The sequence below is a fragment of the Opisthocomus hoazin genome, chromosome 15, assembly GCF_030867145.1.
Source record: "Opisthocomus hoazin isolate bOpiHoa1 chromosome 15, bOpiHoa1.hap1, whole genome shotgun sequence".
In the NCBI taxonomy this organism is placed as follows: Eukaryota; Metazoa; Chordata; class Aves; order Opisthocomiformes; family Opisthocomidae; genus Opisthocomus; species Opisthocomus hoazin.
Window position 1 is genome coordinate 9,410,840 of NC_134428.1, and position 12,536 is coordinate 9,423,375.

General features: G+C 42.3%; 1 pseudogene; it reads left to right on the forward strand.

Moving 5' to 3' along the window:
* The first annotated feature begins 3,186 nt into the window (after positions 1–3,186).
* Positions 3,187–4,203, forward strand: LOC142363311 (DNA replication licensing factor mcm2 pseudogene; annotated as a pseudogene).
* The last annotated feature ends 8,333 nt before the right edge of the window (positions 4,204–12,536 follow it).

Consider the following 12,536-nt stretch of genomic DNA (forward strand, 5'->3'; position numbering starts at 1 on the left):
TCAATAGAAAATTGTGATAATCACATAAACCCAAAACACAAATTCTAGTATGCTGATTTTACAACTATGGCTATTCAATTATTCAAATCTAACCAAGATGCATGTAAGGCTGTCAAAACACTCAAGGAGCGATTTATTTCAAGTTCAGAGCTGTAACTGCATGTAGCCATGTAGGCTGACAATCAATAAACACGAGAGCAAGAAATCAAGGAGTCTCTCGGGCAACACCTCATTACCCCAGTGCTCACCCCTTTGGCTGGGTGGAAGAAGAGTCCTCTCCTAGCTAATCCCAATTCCCTTCTTTCAAACTATAGAATATAAATGAGTTTGGCTGCAGATAATGATGTTTCCATTATTAGTAGCACCCTGAATAGCTTCAAGCCCTGGCTGGGAATTTAACTCCTGGGGTCTTGGCTTGGCATGATTTCCTTTTAATAGACCCTGCTGGCACAGAGTGTGAAATGGCTTCACAGTCCTCTCCAGGGGCACTGATAGGCCTGCACGCTTCATCACAGGCTATTACACACTCAAATTCACTGAGCTGAAAATCTGTGGGCAGTAGTTATAACTTCAAAACATTCATGAAGCTCCTCAATCTGTCTGGAATTATTACCCTGCAATTCTGAATGCATTTGCTGACAGAAAATAAGGATTTGGTATGAAATCCTTTTCTTCTGTGTTGTTTCTTTGGCTGCCCAGGGGTCCCCAGAGGAGAGGCTGAACCAGACGCTTTCAGTTTCATTTTTAAGACACAATTTTGTGGTGTAAATTAACTGACCATCTTGAATTGCACTGCAAGTAGCCTTCTCAGACAGTCCAGAGCAAGACACCTAGCTGGGAGAATATCCTTTCATGCTTCACAAAAAAGACCTCTTTTATAAGAGCCAAGACTTGTGATAGTCTTTGTTAGGGTTACCAGCGGAAATAAACCACAGGTCCTTCACCCAGTTACCTAATTACCGCTGGTTTGTGTATCTTCTAAGCACTGGAGGCTTAAATACCTTGGCACTCATATCAGCTGAGAGCAAAGGCACTGCCACATGGGATGCAGCCTTCTCTGGAGATGCTTATCCTGCTGCGTCAGCCGTACCAGCAAAGAGGCTCCTCTCCCAGCACGTCAAGGAAACTGTTAAAGTTACAAGGGATAAATCCAGGCCTAGGTTTTCCAAAGTGGCTGAGTCCCACAGGAAGATAACTTTTAAGGGGACGTACAGTCTTGCATAGGACTTACAGCATGTTTTCATCCACATTTTTTCAGTAGCAATAGTGCCTTCACAAGACTTCAAATTTCATTCAAATATGGATTTTGATGAAAGTGCATTTTTAAAATCATAAACCTTTGAACAAAGGTTTTAAATACTTTCAGAATGTTTCTATTTTTTATGAAATATATGTTAAAGTTCATTACGTTTAACATTCATTGAATAGTCTAGATATTTTCAAATAGAAGGTGGAACATTATATTTACATCATCCAGAATTTCTTCCCTCTAGCAACATCTGCTTTGTGAAAAAAAAAACCCAACATACCTCAGACCAAACACAAGCCCTATGCTCATCCTGGCCTTGGAACACAAAGTTATCCAGCTGTGGAATTTCCTAAAAGACAGACAAGGAAGTGCTGCCAAAATCTTCACTGCCTCTTTTGAAAACATATAGTTCATGCAGTTCTGTAGCATTCCATCAGTTTGATCAGATTACTTTGTTATCTAATTACTTCTAGTACAAAAGTGTGTGCCTGCAACTGAGAATTGGCTGAATATCGAGGCTTCTTTTGATTAATGATAACATAAATACAACTCAATTTATTATAATGTTCCTTGGGGTAATAAATCTACAGTGACCTTAACCATGATTGTTTTTGTCAATTCAAAAACATAATCTTCTTTCTTGGTTATCCAGGTGGTTTAATGTGTTCTTCAACTGCCCAGCAACAGATTATTTCATTTATGCCTTCCATTTATTCTTCCAACATTGCTGATCCAGGTAATAAAGAATCAGCTTCACAGCTATTATCTCTGGTTAATCTGTCATAATTGGCTACATCTTAAATTAGGGATATTATGCTGAATTGCATTTGATACAGTAGCTTCATTGTGTGCATCAGATAAGCTCAAAAAAAAATGACCTTGAATGACACAGAAGTCATTTTAGGTTCCAATTCACTAAAAGTACCTCAGAAGCATTAGGCAGATGCAGACAGTGGTCCTTGCCCTTCTGTTACTGTTGATTTCCACAACATATTGACAAAACTTTAAGAAAAATGTGCTCCCTCACATGAGGAAGAATGCTGCAGATGACAGAAGTTGCCATCAGAGGGTGAGTTTGCATACAGACACTAGTGTTGTGATTCGTGCTTCGTTACTCACCTAAATTATGTTCTGCTCTACTTGACCAATGTTCATTGCTGAAATCTGTTTTCTTTCAAAGAAGACTTTTCCTGGGCCTTGTTTTCACAGATATATTGAAGAAATGAAACCCTAACAAAAAACAAAAAAAGGCAAGTAGGTTAGTAGGTTTAGTTCCAGGCTAAAGAGATCCAAGTCTTTTATTCCCACATCATTGCTCTATGGTCACAGCTGACATTAGCAACGCTGAACAGCGATGTTACAGACTCACAGAATCCCAGACTGGTAGGGGTTGGAAGGGACCTCTGGAGGTCATCTTGTCCAACCCCCCTGCTCAGGCAGGGCCACCCAGAGCAGCTGCACAGGCCAGCGTCCAAGTGGGTTTTGAATATCTCCAAGGATGGAGACTCACCAACCTCCCTGGGCAACCTGTCACCCTCACAGCAGAAAAGTGATTCCTGATGTTCAGAAGGAAACTCCTGTGTTTCAGTTTGTGCCCAATGCCTCTTGTCCTGTCACTGACCACCAATGAAAAGAGCCCGGCTTTGTCATCTTGACATCATCCTTTACAGTATTTGTACTTGTTGATGAGATCCTCTGTAGGCGTGGGTAACGGACCCGTTGTAACGATGTGACCCCAATATGAGTATGATCGTACAGCTTTATTAGTCAGCAAAACAAGGTTTATATAGCAAAACTATTACAGCATCTGAATGGTTAAAACCCCAACCCATATATAGGCAAAACTACTGCAACTCGTGATTGGTGCAGAGCTGCATCTCGAAGTGAAAACAGTCCTGTGGCAGGAAACAGCAACGTGGCAGGAAGAGGCGGCAGCGATGGCGGACTCCTCCGAGTTGCAGGCGGCGGTCACCAGCCCGGCGCGCAGCTCCCGGCGGGGCGATGCCTTCACCTCCAGCCCTGGCTGGGACCTGCCTCCCTTCGAGGATGAGTCCGAGGGGCTCCTGGGGACCGAGGGGCTCCCCAAAGAGGAGGAAGAAGGGGAAGAGCTCATCGGGGAAGGGATGGAAAGGGACTACCAGCCCATCCCCGAGCTAGACGTCTATGAAGCAGAGGGCCTGGCCTTGGACAATGAAGATGTGGAGGAGCTGACGGCCAGCCAGCAGGAAGCCGCAGAGTGAGTCATGAGGCAGCGAGACCGCGAGCTGGAGCAGGGCATGGTCCGCATGAGGAGGGGGCTGCTCTACGATAGTGATGATGAAGACGAAGACTATCCTTCACGGAAGAGGCGGCTGGCGGAACGGGCTGCCGACGGCACGGAAGAGGAAGATGAAGACATGATTGAGAGCATTGAGAATCTGGAAGACATGAAGGGGCATTCGGTGAGGGAGTGGGTTTCCATGGCAGCTCCCAGGCTTGAGATCTACCACCGCTTCAATAACTTCTTGAAAACCCATGTGGATGACCACGGGCACAATGTCTTCAAGGAGAGGATCAGTGACATGTGCAAAGAGAACAGAGAGAGTCTGGTGGTGAACCACGAGGATCTGGCAGCCCAGGAACATGTCCTTGCCTACTTTCTGCCTGAGGCCCCAGCAGAAATGTTGAAGATCTTTGATGAAGCAGCCAAGGAAGTGGTGTTGGCCATGTACCCCAAATATGATCGTATTGCTCAGGAGATCCATGTCCGTATCTCCCACCTGCCTCTGGTGGAAGAGTTGCAGTCGCTCAGGCAACTGCACTTGAATCAGTTGATCCGGACCAGCGGAGTGGTGACAAGTTGCACCGAGGTCCTGCCTCAGCTCAGCATGGTCAAGTACAACTGCAGCAAGTGCAGCTTCATCCTGGGACCCTTCTTCCAGTCCCAGAACCAGGAGGTGAAACCCAGGTTCTGATCCGGAAGTAAGCCTTGGGAGCGGCTGACACGGAACCCTGCTGGGAAGGCAGAGCGACGAGCTCGGGACACTGAAGCAGGGGGAACGTCACCGTTTCCTGCCACACTGTCACTTCCTTCCTGCCACGTTGCTCTTTCCTGCCACAGTACTGTTTTCACTTCGAGATGCAGCTCTGCACCAATCACAACGAGTTGCAGTAGTTTTGCCTATATATGGGTTGGGGTTTTAACCATTCAGATGCTGTAATAGTTTTGCTATATAAACCTTGTTTTGCTGACTAATAAAGCTGTACGATCATACTCATATTGGGGTCACATCGTTACAACGGGTCCGTTACCCATGCCTACAATCCTCAACTGGCCTTCTCTTCTCCAGGCTGGGCAGTGCTGGCTCTCTCAACCTTTACGCATGTGTGAGGTGCTCCAGTCCCTTCATCATCTCAGAGGCTCTTTACTGCACTCTCCAGTAGCTCTGTGTCTCTCAGTGCCGAAATAATTATTTTCTTTTTTTTTCCCAGTAATCAGAGAACACAAGCAGAGTAGGCAACTATGATATCAAGAGCACAAAGAGGTTAAAATTTTTAAAATAGGCAAATTAGAGATACACACCAAGAGGAAGGAAAAATGTCAGGTAAGACTGTGAACTTTTGTTCTACCTCATGAAGAAACTTCACAGCACACAAAACATTTCAGTTTAAGAACATCCTCCAGCGCCTGCTATGGAGTGATTATTGGAAGGTGACATTTGCCTTTTCTTGTGACTGGTTATGTGCCCTGGGAAATGTAAAAATATCAGCAAGGTATGCATAAGAGAGGAGTTAATTAGTTTAACTTCCTGATGGGAATATATTAACAGTATAATAAGATGCTCAAATGTTCTCTTCATGATTGTCCCTGCCAAAAGAGTTGTTGGAAAGCTTTTTTGTGATACAAGAAGTTTTATACTCCATATGGAGATCCAGATGCTGGCTATGATCTTTGCGTGGTGGAGGTCACTGTGATACTCAGCCTCTACATTGTAGCAAGCTGCACCTCTGAGACTGTTGCTGGCAGGATCCTGTGTCTGGATCGATGTCTGTGGACAACCTCCTCCGAAATTCCTCTGTGAAGCCAAAGGGAATAGTTTCCCTGTATCAGTACACAATGCTTTGAGAAGAAGCAAATATTGTTTGTTGGTTTGTATTTTTTTTTTACTGCCACTCAGTGATTTTGTTTTTTAAACTCTTTTGTGGCTGAGTTCAAATGCAGTTTGTTCTGCACAGCCATTGCCCAAAGTGGATGACATAATCAATTATCCATTCTTATGTACTTGTGACTTAAAACGACTTTTAGCTAAACACTCTTACCCTAGCTCTCCCCTTGATTAATCCTGAACCATGTAAGCATGAATTTTCTTACTGGCTTTCTGCTTCTGTCAGCTGGAATGTCACTTTGGAATTTAATCTGATGAAAAAAAGCAGAGTACAGTTGATCTCCGCACTGTTCTAAAAAAAGTCATCTATTTTCCTTCTGCAATACTTTTTAAAATAGATTTTTGGACAGCTGGGATGACCAGTAAGATATTTCCTTCTGAAAAGCTTTCTAAAATTATACATAAAATATCTTCCTGATAAGGTACTGAATATGAGTGATGTAGAATTACATTCCCTATAATAAAACCTTAAATCAACTTCCAGTTTCTTTAGAACAGTCTAGACAAGAAAAATCTTCTTGAAAAACCTCACTAACCTCGGGATCATCACTGAAGAGAACACTGTCTCCTAGGCTATTTATACTTCTGTCTGTAGCTGATGGAACTCTGTGGGTAGGACACTGTCGAGTTCCCATTTTCCTGCTTTACAAAGCCAAACAACCACATTTTTCTGATTCTTTCTCTCCAGGAAATACTTTATAGAAACAATAGAGAATCTAAGGCTTTGAGTAGCATAGCAGACAGTGTGTTCATTTGTATCGTTCCAGGTTTACAAATGACGACTGCAAAACCTTCTTTTATAAGGTTACAAAGGAATGGTGGCAAATTTCCAGCTATCTCAGGAGATCAAGCAGCCCTTTTCAACGCCAGAACTTTTCCCATTTCTGTAATGCTGTCTTGGCTGATTCAGCCACCTTCTTACAAATCGCTTGCATTAAAAAATTATAAAAACTTTAGAAGATATCAAGACAAATATCTGTGAAAATAAAAAATTTCAAAATTCAAAATCAAATGAATTTTAATAAAAAGCCTCCTGTCACTGAGCATCCCCAGGTCCCCATATTATTTTGCTGATTCATTCATAAGAGTGTATATTAAAGAGCCATCTTTTTGAAAGGCCTTTCTGGTGCAAAATAAATTAACTTGACACACAAATTTTTCCCATTTTGCAGCTTTTATAAAGGATTAAATCTTGTTGCCAAAAAAGCAAGCATTAAAAAAGACAAAGGAAAATAAAATAAAAAGAACAACAAAAATAGCTGGCATGGGGAAGAGAGACTCCCTACTTTGCAGCACCCACTGATGGCAGAGGGCATGCCTAGGAACCAGGGTCTTCGAGCAGACCCTCATCTCATCATGGGAAAAGATTTTTTCCAAGTGAGCAGGTTCGGATTACGGACCACCACATTGAGTCATAAGCAGTCTATAGAAACCTAGCACCTGGGTTTATTTGCCATAAACAGTGACAACATTGTGGTGGGCTCCTGTGAAAATCTTTCCCTTAACTGTTTCACAAGGAGGGAAGCCGTAAGATGCATTTCTGGTCACCTGGCCGATGGCTCTGCCGTACCAGTGCAGCTCCTTTCTCACCGATGCCAGAATGGGTATAGTGATGCGCTATGTTACGCCCTCCGCGTTCGCACTAGCTGGATCCTACCGCTTTCATAGCACTGCTATAGCTTAAATACTACAGCCATGCCCTGGATAACCACCTGCTAGCAGGAAAACTGCTTGATTTGAAATGATTAAAGTACTTCTATGTATTATTTATTTTGAACGAAAGATTTAGAGTTCTTCAAGAACTGTAAGTACTTACTATTTATCTGCTAGGTTTGAATTACTTTAACTTGTCAGAATGGCACTCCCATTACTCCCAGACTGTCTGGTTCTAATAAGTAGGTAAGCTGTCAAACCACATATTGTGTTTTTCCTATCACTGTGGTTCCATGACTTTTTTTGTAGATGCTCAGTTTCTTCCCAAGTACTATTTTACTCTAAGACACAGAGATAATCAGTATCTTTTCAAATCAATTCATGTGTTGCTCAGGTCGACAAACGTGTTAATCTACAAAAGTGATGCACTTTAATATGAAGCCTTTATCCTTTCTTGTTGGGTATTAGCCAATTACATGTTATCAATCATCAATACTTTTTCATTCTGCAAAAATTTAAATGACAAACAATAGTGGTTGTGACAGCCAGCTTAACCATCTAGCACCATCTTGAGGTTAAACTGATTTTGACATTCTAAAACAAATGGACATTGCTTGACCAGAAGCTCACCAGAAGCTCTAGAACAACACAGATACCTATTTTTAATGACAAAAAAAAAGTAATTCATCAGTTACAAGACAAACATCCAGTAGGGTTTTTTTCTTTGCTTCCTTGCATCGGCCTTCAGGCATTTCTGTTAATTCTGCTGGCAATTCAGCTTAAATTTGTATTCCAAAGGAAGAGTGGGATACTACACAGTTTTGTTTTGTAACTGTGCTGGACACTGTACTCATAAGAGAGCTAAGGGAAGTTCTAAGGTTTAGAGCTTTATATACAAGTTCTCCCACAAGTATTTTCCATTTTTGTTGGGATCAGTTCTAAAGTTTACTTCTGCATAAAAAAGTACCTTTAGAAAGTATACCTTCTTCTAAATGGCACTGGGCCAACTAGATACAACCATCTTTCAAAAGTAATTTATTTCTAACAGTAAATATCTGGGTATGACTGTATACGATGACGTTTTGAAACATAGTGCAAATGTCAGATAAAGCTATGGAGTTACAAGGTTTCTCACTGCTCACCCTACATTTGAAGCTGACCAGGACACTGGAATGCATTTCAAATGATGAGCGTGGCACAGTTATGGCTTGGAACGAAGAGGGGATGAAGGCTGGGATCTTTTCAAGGAAGCCAGGCAACAGTGAGGAAACGGTGCTGAGTTTCTCCAGACAGACTTGCCAACTTGGAGAATTCCTAGAAGAGTATATGGATAAGCCATTTGCATGTATGGCAATCAGGGGCTGAGTTATACATTGGTTGTATACTTATTTTAACAAATCTGATCCCGAGTCCTGTGCTGCTGAGCTGAACTACTTGATAAACACATGGGTCTGTCAGCAGAGTTTGAGTAAGCACAGGGCCAGTTTCAGGAGCATCTCACATGGTGATATCCACTCAAATCGTCCTCACTGCATCTACAGTGTTGTGTTATATATCATGTTTAGCTACTTGGTATTTAGAAATTGTGTTACTTTCAAGACCTGATAGTTTCATTCAGTTGAGGATTCAGGAAAGATATAGGATCTAAACCAGTTTACCTTTAATAAGGAAATAGGAACATTTAGGACTCAGAAGAGTGTAAAAATATACAATTTCCATAATACTAGATATTAGCACTTTTTTTGCAAATTGTTCTTTCTGCCTCAAAATCTGCCTGCAAATGCAGAGTGGAGGAGAAGCTAATTGATTTAAAACTCACCTACCCTTCTTAAAGCGTCCACATGCTGTTCAGTTCTACTGGGGGGTGACATTTCATTGTACGTGGAAGGATCTAATCACATGTGAATCTGTGTATTCCCAACACAACATATCAAACTTCTAAAATTAATTGCTGTACTTTCATTTTCTACTTCATGGCTCCGTGGAAGTGCCTTTCATCTTGCAGTGACATACACACTTTGAACTGGAGGGCTGATCTTGCTAAAACACTCAGACTTCCAATAGTTTGTCTTATAGGTTTCAGTATAGTTTAACATGGATTATATCTGGACTTTTTCCACAATTAAGATAATTGCTTATTGAAAATCAATTACAGCCATTGTCAACGTCAGGGAATCGATTTAAAGTCAGTGTTGATGGTAACGACTGTATACTAGAAAGACAAATGGAAAGCAAATGCAAAGCAAAATCTGCAATAATCAATAACAGAAACGGATAGCCAGGAACTGGCCCCTTCTGGGAAATCCAGTCACTGGAGACAGGGTACCTGTTTTCCCAAGACAGCAGATAAGTAAGGCAGGGGACACAGAAGAAAGCTGAACTCCTCCCCAGCCAGAGCTTTCAGAAGCTCCCTCAGGGTCTGTGCCAATGCTTTGAGAAAACTGAGCAGGATATCACTGTCTCTTAGATCACAGCAAGAGATACAATCCATAGGGCCAGCAAGGAAGACTTCCAAAAGAGATACAACGCTTCATATCCAGAAACTTACTGGGGACGTGACTGAGATGTTACCCTTGGGAATGGGAAAATCTGCTTCCTGGTTAGCCGTAATCCCAGGCCCAAGCCCCCCAAAATGCAGTTAAACAACTGTACCTGTGGCTCTTTTAAACTTAGATGAGGCAGCAAGAGGAGATGAATGACATTGAATGTTTCCCAGTTGATAGGTTTTGTCACAACATCTGCAGCAGCACTTCAAACTTTCACGCGACAGTACTGGGGGAAAATCCACACCTGAAATCCTCTTCCCAAAGCAGCTATTCAAAACATCATGTAAATAACCAGCAAAGGTATAAAGAGACTAGCACGTTCAGGGGCTGTAATTGCCTTTCCTGTTAATTCACACTACCCTCAGAGAGTGAATAAAACAGGAACGTGGAGCAATACTAAAGACAGAGGCAAGTCTAAAACTCCAGGTTGAAAATGCACATCTGGATCTACACTGAGTCCATCCTGCAGTTTAAGTCTTGGGAGATAGCACTGTATAGACACCAGATCTATTTCTGGTTCTGCCCTGATCTCCTCTTAACCCCACACGCTTCCGGGCTTCCTCTCTCCCTCCCTGTTCCATCACATCAATGCAGGCTGTGTATTTTTCAGAGCGGCAGCTGTGTCTGTATACTCCTCTGGAGCATGGGACCTGGCCTCCTGCATCACATAGATACTTTAACTGTTTTGTCGTGAAACCCTAGATCTTGAGACTGGAGGAATCCTCACAGTTTTCTAATGTCTGTCTGTGTCTCTTCATCCCATCAGTGATTTATAAGTTATAGATGAAGGAGCTAGGGAGAGAGCAAGCGTGTATACTGAAAGGCTAGCCCAAATTACAGTGTTACTGTGATTTACTTGGTGTTTGTTACTACTGATGTTTCTTGGTTATGTCCACACCAACCTAATTCTTTCCTAATTGTTCAGTTTAGACAGTGAAAATGAAAATAACTTCTCCTGTTCCAACTGCTCTTGTTCCATCATTGTGTTTGACATCCAAAAGATCAGCATGGTTGAGTATTTTAATTCCAAACAACTCCTAATCAGTGCTGTTTTCTTTTATGAAGAAAACCATTCTCAAAGTAACAAAATGTTGTGTGAGACAACAGAAGCTTGGAGCTCCCTGGCCAGCACAGTAAAATGCTGTTTAGCCTTTATTGAGAGAATTGATTTGATGCATATTATGTTTGCTAAAAGGCAAATGCACTCTTTAAAATTGCAGTTCATCTCTGAACAGGTCACTCCATTTTGCTGAAAGCTTTAGACCACCTATTTTTAGCAAAACAAAAGAAAACTTATAGGTCAGATCAAGAGCAGGAAGCCAAAGGGCAGCCATTCAAAGGCAGCTACAAGAGTCAGTCACCACTAGAACTTCCAGTCTGCTTTTAAAAGCTGATGGAGCAGTAACTGAGCTCTTAATAAGAAATAATTTCTCCTTGGAGGTGCTGTTGATTGGTGGCACTGAGTCGCATATATCTGTGCCACGGCAGAACAGCCTGCAGGAGGCCAAGAACATGGTCGGATGCAGAGGCACTCAATATGGGAGTTGCCATTCCAGGATTTTTTCCCTTCACCTGGTTTTCCTGATGGTCAGTGCTCGGCCACAACTGGAGCTGAGACACCGAGTAGGACAAACATCTGCTACGAGGGAACATGGCACAGTAGCTGTCTTGACACCAAGTTTGTTGACACCTCAGAACAATATTGATCAATGGGGTTATTGTTCATTGGTTATTTGGGGGTTTTTTAGCAACATATCTGATATATACCTTCAAACCCAGCGGACAGGGGAGCACATTTCATCACTACCACAGCAAATTTCTGATTACCAGAAATAGCAGCAAGGTTACTCCGTCTGCTTCCTGGACACGGCACGCTGTTCAGCACCCTGACAGTTCAATAACACAATTTAAATATTTGGGATTTACACAATGACATCTGAGTGCAATGCGATATACATGTGATACCCAGAAGGTCAGATTAGACGATGTAACTGCTTTTCCCTATTTTGAAACTCTTTGATTCCTCATCCATATCAGAGGGATTCTTAATAATTTAGAGATTTTATGGTACCATGCAGACACAGAAACACATGACATACTGCCTGTTGAATAAATTGGTTGCTGTTGTGCATGCAAAAAATAAGAAAAAAGGCAATAGATCCAATTCCCTCATCCTCACACTGCTCAAGAATAATTTCCCCTATACTGAGGTCCACCCTAATGCAGGTCACCCTTCTGAAGCCACTCCCATGACTACCACATCTGAGAAAGCCATTCATTCAGAAAGTTCCCCCATCAGTCCATTTACAAAACCTAAGGATCTCTGCGCACCCCTGCCAACTACCAGTGCACAGCCACATCTGCAGAAGATTGCTTCTCATTAACAACATCATGACAATCAGCCATGCCCTGATTCAAGACAACATCCCTCTTCAGATGGAGCACATTTAGTTGTAGAGGTTAGGCATGCATCTGTACGCTTATTTGGAATCACGTCTCAAAGATTGTTACAAAAATGCATATCCTGGGTTGGATCTGAAGCCAGTGAAAAGTTCTTGGGTCATTTTCATGGCTTTCACCAGGCAGCAGCTCAGTTCTCCTTGCCATTTGGAGCAGCAGATGAAACTTCGATATTTTACACAGATGTGTATGAACTGACACTAGTTGTGGGATACCAGTCAGGGAGCCCAGACTGTGGCTTTGTGCTATTGGTACCAAATGCTCCTGGTCCAGTACCATTCTGGGACTGGGGTCCAGAGCAACTAGGAGAGAAAACTGTCCTTTAACAGGAGTATTCGTGGAAGGTCTCTTCTCCCCCTAATATCCCCCCACAAATGACTGCATTCAGCCTCATCTAGCTGATACCTAATTGGATATCTGCAGCTAATGGGTATTTTTCTTGCTGACATTATACCTTTCCTCACCTCTGACTATAACCTTCAC